Here is a 13,623-nt window from a genome sequence, read left to right as displayed (position 1 = left end):
CAAATCCGTGAGGGACAGCGTGTTCTAATGTATAGTTAGGGTGCAAATTTGAATATGCCTTATCTTGCTTCTTTCGAATTGACTGTTAAGAGTAAAAGACAAAATGCAGCAGTGTTTAGTCACATATTTCCACAGAGGCGGGATTAACATGCACAAAAACTGATTAAATGATATAGGTGTTGTCTACGTGTGATTCATAATTAGAAAGGAAATAAGCTATTTCAGATTCTTTCTGAATTTATCGTTCGTCGAAAAAGTGCTTATGCTGCTTGCATCTCATGCTCTAAACCTGCAACTTAAGGCTGCAGACTGTTATAAAGAGATCGGTTGTTTTATTGGATCAAAAGGCTAGTCACACATTGTTAGGAGTAACGGTAATACGATGCTAAAACTAGAATGTATATTTTATAGAATTCATGATGTTACTGAGAGAAATTATGATATTTACAGGTACTGTATAACGATTTAGCCGATGAATACAATTGCAATTATTAGGTTGTGTATACAGTATATGGGATGGTACTCAGACAGGACTGAATATTAGAAATTTTTTAACAAAGTTACCAGTGTATGCTAATTGTGTGGATGACAATATCAGTTTAGATTGCGAAGTTCCCCACCGTGCTGAAAAGAGCAGCGCCTGCTGTACTATGCCTGCCTCAAGCTATAGGTGGTGGACTTAATCCAAAAATCGCTGGTAGTTTTCTGTGAAGCAGTGCACCATCGATCCAACTTGTGTTCATGCGGTTACGGTCTAACCTATTACAAGTGTACAGACGCTGTTACCATCATCATTGACATTAAAATGAGAAGTGCTCTAACGAAACGTCACATTATGTTTCCTCAAGGAAAATGCAAAACTATATTTTTATCGATAGTGTGTATTGCATTGCTAAATCGCTGGTACTGTACAGTATGTATGCAATACAAGAAAAAAAAAACCTTATACTGCACTGCTGTTTTGCAGGTTATGAATGTAATACACCAAATAGCCTGCATTTTAAATACTACCATTTCATCTGGTTCAAATCCACCTGTCTATATGAAATATTTTGATACCATATGTGGCTATTAAATATATATACTGTATATGTATATAATTATTTTCCGAAATACATTTCCCACTCCTGTACATACATCTGGTATAAATGCACTACCCATACTTTATATACAGTATATATCTACAGTATTACAATGTATAGCAATTTAAACACTCGTGCCCTGCGCGTAATTAAATTACATGTTGGCTGTACAAAGCATTCGCCAGACCTGAAAACCCAAATGCAAATAAGTAACAGAACTGTAAATAGGGCAATTGTTGGACTGCTAGTTTTCAAGACTTGGATGGAATAGATACAGTACAAGATTCTTTCACAAATGTAATGATGGTAACAAATGAGAAGCATAACAGGGTCATTAAAATTGACTGATCCTGTAAAGACAATTTATGGACGGTGCATGTTATCATTTTTATTTTAAGTGAATTACTAGCTAATGACTATTTCTAATGAAGTTTGTGAAAGCGGTGATGTTGATGAACGCGGCAGATTACAGAGCAATGTCTGCAGGTCATCAGAAACTAAACTGCAGTCTGCAAGTGTCTGTTCTTTCCTTCGTAATCCGTGGTGCTGAAAAAACAGCGTCTTTTTTTTACTTCTCACAACATCTGGGAGGCGAAATCCGGGTCACGATCTTCAGTGATATCAAAAAAGAGTATGATGTTGATACAGAATTAGCTTATGAAACAGCCATCAAATAGAAATTTACTATCATTGGACAGGACTTGATGAAATGGGATTTTTTTTCAGTGTTTGTAGTACTCGGTAGAGCATTCTGTATATTTTCTGTGGTAAAATTATGAGCTCTCTTTGTCCTTGAAAACACATTATTATAGTAGAAGTAGTAGTAATAGACCATTTCTTGAGAGTGTGGGAAATCTGCTGGGGAAGAATACATGAGAGAAGGAAAGGCAGTTCTTTTAGATGTTCGTAGTCTGGACAAAAGCAGCTGGTAAAGAGGGATTACTGTAAGTAGAGAACAGAGCTGGCGTTCTTCGTATATCTTTGCAAAGGAGATTTAATAATTCTGCCTGAAGCGGCTCTGAACCCTGACTGACACTGTACTGTTTTGCGTGTACGCGAAATTACGTGTTAAAGTTACTGTTGGTGTGGAAGGCAGTCTCAGAACCCCAGGAATTTAGAGTACATTCTGACATACACTACATTACCTAAATATAGGATGCTGCAGGTAAGCAATACAAATACCTTTGCGATTAAACTTTTGCTTTTAATTTTAAATTGTATGCTATACATTTTCTCAATACATTCAGGTCTTAAACTAAAGGGATACAGTACCTATTTAATTTTTATTACAATATTTTGATAAACAAAATCGTGTGTCTTTTTCCACTTTTTTGAAGCTTATTATGTCCGTAGTGTAATTAAACTTACAGCATAAATGCTTCTGAATGTTAAATGAGTTTGAAGTCATCAACTCACAATTATTTCATAGCAAAATTATCCAGATTACTTTATTTTGGCATATCAATGGAGATATGCTGGTGATTAATACTAGAAAAGATAATACTGTCATTATTATTTTAAGATTTGAGTATTTTTAAAATCCATTAACATATCTTATTTACTATTTTCAATTTTAAAAGGCCTCAATTTTTAAAGCATCCACTTGTATCTGGTTAAAAGGATTTGTTTACTGAAAAGCTTCATGCCGTGCCCAGTGTATCGTATTGTTTATTGTATTTACAGAAAGTGTAATGTACTTTAAAACTTATTTAATTTGAAAGAGTTCATGACTGAAATTCCTAAATTGTCCTATGACAGATAAGATCAGATTCATTATCAGTCAGTCATGTTCAATGGACTACAGGAAACACCACATTCCCAACCAGTTGCAAAACATGTTAATGAGAGTTTTGAGAGCTTCAAAGTCTTTGTACTGAGGATAAAAACTTCTCACTCATAAATGTAACAAATCCTCAAAGTTATAATCATGAAAACATCAAAATCATAGTTTTAGTAGCAGGTGGCATAATATTTTATTGAACATGCAGTATACCTGTAGGTTAATTCATAATACTGGTTACAGTTTGTCATAAATTGGACATCTACTGTGAATGTACTAACCTAGTATTATGTGTGGCCACTGCTGGAAGCAATACGAGTTGTCCATCCATAATGCGTGCTTTGTACCAGGTTGTAGGTACTGTGTTGTAGGATTCTGTGTAATTCTTCTTGTGGAGCCTAGGCAAACATGTGTCTTTTCAGTGTTTCCGAGCCCTAGCTCATCCCACAGATTTTCAGTGGGACTCCAGTGTGGTGAGAAGGGCATCCATGACATAACTATCATATTCATGTCTCAGAAGAAGGCTGTTGTTTCAGGTTGGCAACTACCAGTGGAGTTCTGACATTTTGCCAAGAGCACCACTATTGGACCTCAAAAAGAGTGATTTATATGTTATGCACAACTAATAATACATTGTACTGCGTCTCTTTACCACACATGGTAATGCCCATCTGGGTGGTCTATGCAAAACGTTGATTTATTGCCATAGAGGACATTGTTCCAGTGCTCGAAAATCCACCTAAGGTGTTGTTGCAATATACGGATGGTATGAAGGTATGAATCTCTTGTTAACCTGGTCTGAGTAATTACTTTCTGTGATTCCTGAAGTGATAAAACTCAAATGTATCATTGCTGGTACAACTGTAAATGTGCAGTTTGACAAAACAAAATTATTCTTCTGACTCAGCAGTCTGACTGTATGAGGATTAGAGTGGAAACTGATCAGGTGAGGATCACTCCACTGTAATACCAATGAACATTTGAAGTATTGCTAACATAAAAGGTTATAATATGCTTTTTTGCATTACAATTGATGTTGGTATAATGAAAGATGACCCAATAAGAGCATAAGAAGGGTTACTTATAAGGACAAGAAGACTGGCCCATCATGTTTGTCCATTTTAATGGCCTAATAATCTGAGAACCTCTTAAAGCATTTTTTTATTCCAGTATACTTGAAAGATACTATAAGATATAACAGTTATTCCACACTTGACTTGATATGCTAAATTCCATTAATGCACTGCTAGTATCTGTTGTTTAAACAACTCTTATGTATAAAGTACCGTGACTTCAAATACAGTACCTACAGTACGTATAACTACTGTATAAAACCAGTGCTGTAATGCTCAAACAGTGATTTTCAGTAACTCAGTCAATAAATAATAATACAGATGCATATATTTATCATATATATTTGGCTAACACAAAGTTATATTTTTGCAAATTATTTTGGGGGCAGTATAATAAAAATTTGTGATTGGTTGAGTTCTAACCTTAAATGCAAGATTTGGCTTTCCAAACTATAAATAAATGGTTTGCGGTGTTTACTGTTTTGTGATTTTCAGTTAATCCAAAGCATTATACTTTTATCAACAATATTATTCTTCTAAACACATGTGATTATGTTAAATATATTCCAAATGAAAACCTTTTTTATTTTCGTCAGAGGGCATCACTTCAGTCATTGCTATATAAGTTCTTCACAAGTGCAATGTGATCTTCAGAAGAAGCTATACTGTAGCTGCAGCTGTCTTTATGCAAAGTGACACAACTGATAGCTTTGCAAGCTTGTACACAAAGGAAAAGAAAATGTGGGAGGTGATATAATGTACTATAAGTGGCACTCCCAGTAGGGACAATATGAGAACATTGGTGATGTGTTCAGGATGACACGTGAATACCCACTTAACTCTGTTAACATACAGTATGTGCTTTATACTTTTTAGTTTAATAAGTAAAATTAAATAATCATACACTGTACAGGTGTGCTGCAAGTACATAAGAATACCTAGTGCATCCGTTAGCAAATTACATTTGCTCCATAATCTGAACTGCATTGTTTTTATTCAACTAAATGAATAAAGAACCTTTATAGTCATCCTGTAAGTATTGTAGGCTGTTACAAATAACCAGAATTAAAATGTATCTAGATCTGTATAATCTTTTTAGCTTTACAGTGATTTTGAAGGAATTGGCTTTATGTTCAGTATGAGATGTTTCCGTTCTACTGTATTGAAGCATAAATTATATTGAAGGAGAAGCTGCAAGATATTGCTTTCAGCATAGGTGTGTCAAAGATGAACAGATTAAAGATAAGCAGCTATCTGTTGCTTGTTATCTGGTAACTCTAACATAGGTCTATAACCCAAACACAACTGTCAGTTTGACTACTGGTTTGACATTGTGCAAGGTTAACACTTGAGAAAGCCAAACGCCTTTACTGACAAGAGTGTTAAATGATTCTATAGTTGACTGGTATGCACAATTTGAAAATCCTGACTACCCTTGGCAATGTTTTACAGTGGTCCTTATAAGGCCAGCTTGCTTTTCTCAATTCTTTGATGTCAGTGTGCTGAGTGGAACGACAACCTAGATTAAAATTACAGTATTACATATCGTGATTCCACTTGCAGAAATGCGTATCAGTCTTTATATATTACAAATGACTCTGATTACTCTGCAAATTTTAATTCAAGTTTTTTTATACAGAATTTCTGAATAAAGATCTACAGTACCTGTGTCTATTCATAGATGTCCTACTCCCAGTTTTTATCAATACAAATGGTAGACATTCCATTTCACACATATTTTGTAATATGAAATACAATTAAACGTCATCCAGAGTTACAATGGAAATGTGTGATAAACCAAATGGTAGCATTTTTAATAAATTAAATGTATATATCTGTGGTTCATATGTTTCCATAAAAAAATATAGCTCTCTGAAGTCAGCTTTTATTCCACCTGTTTCATGCCCAATCTTAGTGTATAATGAAACATCTATTTTTTTAAAGCTAATGGAGGAAATTTTAGATTCACTTTAACAAATGAGTAAGATACAGCAGGCCAAATTACTTCCTATCGTTCACAAGCTTTATGTTGTATGATTCACATTTCTGATTTCTTCATACATTTATAAATAGACAAACTGTTAAAAACTCAATGGATTTTCTCTGATATGGAGATAAAATGTTACGAATTGTGAATGTAGCTAGAATCCTTTTATATGTGATGAATCCTTTTATATGTATATGTGATGTATCAGACATAATGCGAGGCTCCTTTTGTGTGTGAAAAAGGCAGCTGATAAAGTCATCTAAGGAAGGGAAATAAAAAACTTTTAGGTTCAGCTGTCAAAATTAAACAAAATCAAATGAACTATATTTTTCAAGAGTTATAGACACTGCTATTGTTTTCGGTTCTTTACTCAAGTCCTACCATCTGAACATACCTTTGATTGACTGCAAATGTATTTTTTGCATAATCAGCTTAATTTGTTTACTACAAATTTATTTTTGTGCTTTCATATCATAATTTGGAATAGTTGAATAGCAGTAAATCCATCCGTCGTTCATGTATTTTCTAACTGCTTTATCCAGTACATCATCGTGGGAGAGCAGGAGCCTATTCTGGCAAGCAACAGGCACAAGGCAGGATACCCCTGTGAATGGCATGTATTTCTATCACAGGACACACACAGACTCTGAAATGCACACACTCACGCTGACCCCCCCAAAAAGGGGAGAACATACAAACTCCATGCAAATAGAACCCCAGGAACTGAACCCAGGGGTGCAATTTAGCAATGATAACCACTGTGCAACCATGCCACCAATATTGCAGTAAATGTCACAGCTATTAGTTTTAACTCCAAAACAGCACTACTGTATATACAGTACCATAAACTCATTGATGCATACTGTAGGTATCACAGCAGTCCACACTTTCTGCACTTGGACTTTTTATCAAAGAGCCCTTTCAAAACTAAAAAAAACAAAAAAAAAAAACAAAAAAAAATTCCTTGGTAACAGAAAGACTTTAAAACTGACAATTTAAGTTGTACTTCAACATATCTAAATATCCCAGTGAGGTCCAGAAAGATGAAATACTGGTCAAGTGTTACATAACTAGAAATGAAGTTTAAGGCAGTGAAATTGTTGTTTTGCTCTCTGGCTTGAATTTCATTCCAAGGTGTAATCTATTTTTTTGCTAGAAGCTAGCAAAGTCTAAGTTGATGTTGTTTACTGATAAAAATGTCCAGTGTTTAGAAAGCCATAAAATGTATTATAGAGGATGTCCAGCTATTAGGCCATGGTTGTACTGGTCTATTATAAAAATTGAAGTTTATTTTCTATTTAATCAAGTAAAATTCCAAAGAAAATTAATTTGAGGTGCTGAAGTCCTTTTACTGTACCTCAAGCATACAACATACAACAAAATGCCTTGAGTGATACCTCAGGGTTTACTGATCTTTCATCTGGGTTCTGGGTTTGACTGCAACCTACAGTAGGAAACCTTTTGAGTGGTTAGTCTGCAGTCTCCTTCTGTCCATAGGGGTTTTTTCCAGGTGTTCCCATTCCCGTCCACCTAGCAGAAGCTGGCTTGATGGGTGTATCAGAACTGTGCTTGTAGTAGTAGTGCAGTAGTACAGGAGTTTATTGCCATTGGAATTCTTGGAATTGGAATTTCTCAGGACATACACAGTGCAACAGATATCACCACACAACGTAGACAGTACATTACAAACATAATAAATAAAAAAAACAGCAGGAACAATAAATACTGTATGTTGTGGGACAATGAATATGTAGTAGTGAGAAACAAAACATGGCTGATCATGCAAAATGTGCATAGTGCAGATGTGTATTGAGTCTGAGGCATTGAGGTTAGCTGAGGCACTGCAGTAGGACAGAAGTAGGATATAAGCTGTTCTTCAGTTTAGTGGTCCGTGCTTTAATAGTGAGGTATCACTTGCCGGAGCACAGGTTGAGAGAACAGTTTGTGGCCGGGATGATTGGGATCCTGAAGTTTGTGGCAGGGGTCCTCTATGTTGCACCCTGTGACAGATGGGCATCATATCGAGGGTTCAGCCCCGGTATGTGCCCTGTGCTTCTGAGACAGAATTCGGGTTGCCACAGCACTTCACAGTAATTGCCACAACAAATTATTTTCTGATGATTGTTAGAATTGTTTCAGAAAATTATCAGGATGAAAGCTACTTCAGCCAAAATTTTGAGATTCCCTCCAAGAAATTTTGAAGTATTGCTACAATGAGGGAAATCTTAACTTCATGCATTCCTATGAAGACAGTACTCCCTCTTTAAAGTAATTAAGATTCTTCCTGTGGTTTTCAACTAGAGCCTTGGGGACGGAGATGGAATTAGTAGAACCACTGGGGCAGATCAGGTACCGAGTTGCTTATGATGAGCATAAATGAGCTGAATTCTATTACTTGATCAGTGGACCTTTCTTTGAATCAAATAAGCTGCACATTGTCTATCTTTTTGTCTCCTCTTTGGATGTTCATTTTTGCACATCAACTTGTTTTGCGTGAATGGAAATTAGGTGACTGGAGTGTATCATATAAGAGTTTGCACAGTTAGTGTATCCCTCATATTCTTTGGAAAGCTAAAGCTCCCACTGCTTATCCTAGATTGGTGAAAGTATTTGGAGATCCCACTATGTATAACATAGATAAATTGTAGATAAAACTAAATTAAGGAAATTATCTACATTGGCATAAAACAGCAATCTTAAATTAATCATATTGTTAACTAGAGATCACAGTTGTTTCAGGACATTTAATACTATGCTGTAACATGTTATAATACAAAGCAGAGCTATAACAAATTAACTGGTTGTTACTGACTGAATACTTTATCAGCTGGTGTTTGAATTTTCAATTAGCTGTGCAGCAGGGTACAACAGTGTTTAAGTTGTAGCAGTTCACTCCTGGGCTGAGACTCGGGAAAGTCAGTTGACTCACTTTGTTGTTATAGAGTGATTTTGTTGATTAAATGTGAATGTTGGAGCAGCACTTCAGAACTAGACTCTCTTGTATTGCTAATTTAAATTCGGACGGCCTTCATTATAAAAAAGAGCTTTTAGATTTGTAATAAAGTACACATGTGCAAGTGACGGGTCAGATTATTTGACCTGCCAGGGAGTGAGTACAATGGGGTTTGTTTTCCACGTCACACCATGATAAACAATAATCGCTTATCCATTTCAGGGTCACGGTGGAGCTTGTCCCAGAAAGCATTGGGTGCCAGGCGGGATACACCCTGGACAGGATGCAAGTCTATTGCAGGGCACACATAAACTCAAACACACACTCACTTAAGGGCCAATGTTACAGAAGACAATTTACCCATCAGCATGTCTTTGGACTGTGGTAGGAAATCCACACAAACACAAGGAAAATATATAAACTCCACGCAGTTAGCATCCCAAGGAATTGAATCCAGCACACCAGCTGTGAGAGTTAGCGGTACTAACCTTCGTGCCACCAAGCTACCCATCAAGCATTTTTGTTTCTTTTATGAAAAACTGACATTTGATAATTAGGGTTTATTTCCATTTGTTCTTTGTTTGAACATTCTTTGCTGCAAGCAACGTTGGGATTTATCTTCTGCAAACATACTGTAATAGTTTTAACTGTTGTGCTTATCTCAGATAATAAGCTATTGTAATAAAGAATCTTAAATTTAAATTATATTTTAAGTTATAAGTCATGACATAAATTAATCTTAACTTTAAACTTTGCAAGAATGTCAACCATAATACCAGCGTATGCTATGATTTATTATAATAAAACTTCCAATGAAAGTTAGGGTCTTTATTTTAGCTTTGATAACTAGTCCATTGTGTTAATTCTAAAGAAACACTTGCATTAAGGCTATAAGTATTCAGAATAATGTTTTAAAAATTAATGCTAGTGAAAAGAAAATTGTGTCACATGCCAAACAATAACTTTGATTTTAAATCTTAATTGTTTTAAAGCCATACATCTGGTGCCATGTAGCTCAAATTCACTTCATATCAGTTCATAAACAGACACGTTTCTAATCTATTGTTATCCTGCAATATAATAAAAAAAGCTATCAGAAGGCCATCATTTAGATGGATTTTGCCCATTTCTTTTAAGAATAAGAAGTAGAGTGAACTGTGAATGAAATCTACATTTTTTTTACTTTTTTATATTCATTTTGAGCAATGACAGACATTATATCTTATTTTTTAAGTTTCTTTGGAGCTAGGTGATGCCCCTGAGATGGAATTCATGGAGTGATAGCATCAGACCTCTGAGCAATGCCACTTTGTGCACAGAGGAACGATACAGCTGGAATTTGGCAGGAGAGATTTTCTAAGGCTGGATCTTAATTGAAGGGATAATGTGGTTGAAAGATACTAACATTTTACCTAACATGTTGAAGTGAGAATATTGTTAAGGTAACAACTGGACCAGAGATATCTGTTAGCAATGTAAAATTTGACCATGACCATATATTAATGGAGATACTGTACGTTGTTAAATGGCAGTTTGTTAGAGTTTTTATTTTGGTAAGTTATCTATAAAGACTATAAAAAATGATATCTTTTGTAGTATTTTACAGAAGATGCCTGAAAGCCATTTTTATGTTTTCTGTCGCTTGTGACTTAGACTCATAAATTGGAAAACTGCAAAAAATATTTCAACTGCCTGCATTTCTGCTAAAGATTAATGTAGAATTCAATAACAGCACATTTGGGTTGAATAACTTGTCCTTTTTAAGCACCCAAATAAATGCCTCTTAATGTAATTCATTTTCTTATTCTTCGGGCACAATATGTAATTTTATCCTTGACACAGCCAAAATCAGAAATTCATTAAGTAAATCAAAGTTTATTTGTTATGGATGTTAATGTTTTTCAGATCCCACTTTTGTTAGTACTGTACACAATCAGAGTTTTTCCTATGTTGAAATAGAATTAGAATACTTCTGTTACACTGCCTTTGTTCAATTTGGAAATAAATAAATTACAATTATTTGTATATTGATGTTTTCAATTGTGGTTAATTAATCAAATTCTGCTCCGTGTTATGTAGCATGTCAATTTGACATTATTTTATAACAAAAAAGGATTAATAGCTCTTCAGAGCTTTTGGCCAAAATTACTTATTTAGGGTATTTCCTTTCCTTTTTAGTATTTGGTAACTTTTTTCATGCTAAATATGTAGTATTTCCATCTTGGATGCTTCCAATTTAGAGAATAGAGATGGAAGTTCTTCAGAAGCCACTTTTACGTTTCAATATTGACCACCATAGTTTTGTGGGAACTCTTGAAGATGACCCATATTTTCCAAACCTTTGGTTTGAAGGTAAGAAACTGACCGATACAGTCTATGCTTTATCTCTAAATTGTGATTTATTAATATTTCAGCTAGTCAATGTGTATTGCCTCAGTACCTGAGTGCATGGGAGACTGTGTATTGGATATTGAATTAGAGTGCATATTTAGTTTTGTCTTTATTTTACTACAGATGCAGGATCATGCAAGAATTCTTAACAGTATGCAATGCAGTATAGATGAGACCAAAATCTATTAACACTGGTTTGAATCTGTGTCAAGCCCATTTCAGAAGTTCTAATAAAACTATTACAAATTCTTAAAGTCCACTAATTATTTTAGCACATTAAAGTAGAAGAAAAAACATTTTAACAGTTTCAACAATCAAAAGGACAGTGGAAACCACAATTATAACTGAATATAACTTTTATAAAGGTATACAAAGGCTTAATATTGGGTTAACTAACTCTAAATGAGCATAGAATCATGTAACTTCAATATTTCCTCACCAGTTCTGGAATGAAGTACAGTAACAAAAGTGCTAAGACCCTTGCACAGTTTTAAGACTTAGATGCTTTTAAAGTTGCAGTTTTGAGACTTTGAAGCAATCAATATTTGTTACAGAACCTACTCCATGCAATCAAAGCAAAAAAAAAACAAAACAATATGAAAGACAAAAATAATTAATAAATATTCAAACTCTTTGCTGTTTAAATTAATTTAGGTACACAAATTGACCATTTGTCAAAACCATGCAAACAGTCAAGAATGGAGGTGGCAGCAACACGCTCTGGGGATATTCCTTTGCAGCAGGTACTGGTAAACTTGTCAGGATTGAAAGGAAAAAGTTAAAAAAATACTACAGAAAAACCTGTTACAGTCTTCTAAAGGCTTAAAACTAGGGTGAAAATTCACTCTAAAGTACAAGGCCAAACATACACTACACTGGCTTTAGAATGAAAAAGTGAATGTCCTTGAGTGACCCAGTCAAAGTCCTGACTTGAATCCTACAGAGAATCTGTCTTAAAAATTACTTTCCATCAGCGATCCCCAAATAACTTGAGAGGTCTTAAGCAAATCTGTCAAGAGGAATGTCCAGAAATTGAACCAAGCGGGTGTGCAAAGTATGTAAGGACTTGCACAATAAGACCTACAACTGCAATTTCTGCCAAAAGTGCTTCCATCAAAGAGTTCATGGATCTGAATAACTGTAACTGTGTAACCCCTTACAAGTCTTCAGTTGTTCATTGAACATTCAGGTTTTGAATAGAATATTATGTTTTTAAGAATGTGTACTGTATGCGTCATTTTGTATGCATCATTTACTGAATGCATCATTTTGTACTGTATGCATCATCCTAGGAAGGGTCTGAATACTTGTGCAAAGCATTGTAGTTGATACTTCTTGCATTCTAAAGTAGTATTTTGTTCTTACCCGTACCGTAGTACAGGTATTTATACGGTTTAAGTATAAAATTATTTAATCTGAGGAAGACCATTCAGTGTAGATGTTCTGGTAATCTACTTTAGCTGTGAATAGCAGCATTTTATTGCATACCACATATCTGACAAGTTAGATTAGATAGCTTAGCATTGACTTTGTTGGACATTCAAAATAAAAATAAAATAGGCATGTTCTCCAGTCAAGACACTACTCTACATCATAATGTGTTAAACATGTATGCAAATTAGACCGATTCTACCTGTAGGCAGTAAATGTCCCAAAGCAACTTTGAAATGTAATATACAGTACTATACTGTGGTATGTTATAATAATAGTCAGAGCTACAAAACGGCCTTCAACAGCTGAAAACAACACAAATACATCATGGTAGTGATAATGGATTAGAGGGGAATGAACAGAGTTTTTTTTATTAGTGTGATACACAGTATCAAGTTAGGATTTATGATTGAAGATTTAAATATACAATAAGCCATGGGCATTGTAGTTATTTATTGATCCATTCTAGTTTTGGAAGTTTTCTCAAAGTGTTTTTTTTTGTGTTTCAGAATCATAAACCATGACAATAAATAGCACATAGTAGAGCACGCAGGTGAACCTAGCATAGCTGATAGAAATTCAATGCAATTTTAGACCAGTATGATCAGGTCAATCTGAAGTCAATGAAAATATTGCTTAACGGGTGCCATATATCAAGGAAAATGCACAAATTAATCCATGCTTATGAAAATGGGACTGACTTTATTCTTCAGCATGGGGAATATTCGGTCATGAAATGAATCTTACAACTTAATTGAATCCTCTTCCATTAGATTAGAATATGTGCATTTTATCAGGTTAAATGATTAGAAACCATAGGAAGTGAGATGAGCTTGACTCTGAAGGTGGTAGGCAAGGGAGCTCAATGTCAGATCTAAATTAGATTTTACACTGCTTACCTAATAATTACTTATTTTATGTCTTTT

General features: G+C 34.7%; 1 protein-coding gene across 2 annotated transcripts in view; it reads left to right on the top strand.

Annotated features, from left to right (window-relative positions):
• The window catches only part of il1rapl1a (interleukin 1 receptor accessory protein-like 1a), a 514,328-nt gene that overhangs the window by 1,227 nt on the left and 499,478 nt on the right, over positions 1-13,623 (top strand). The window lies entirely within an intron of this gene.

The sequence above is a fragment of the Lepisosteus oculatus genome, chromosome 15 (genome assembly GCF_040954835.1).
Source record: "Lepisosteus oculatus isolate fLepOcu1 chromosome 15, fLepOcu1.hap2, whole genome shotgun sequence".
In the NCBI taxonomy this organism is placed as follows: domain Eukaryota; kingdom Metazoa; phylum Chordata; class Actinopteri; order Semionotiformes; family Lepisosteidae; genus Lepisosteus; species Lepisosteus oculatus.
The sequence above is the reverse complement of the archived record's forward strand: the minus strand, read 5'-3'. Positions and strand labels throughout refer to the sequence as shown.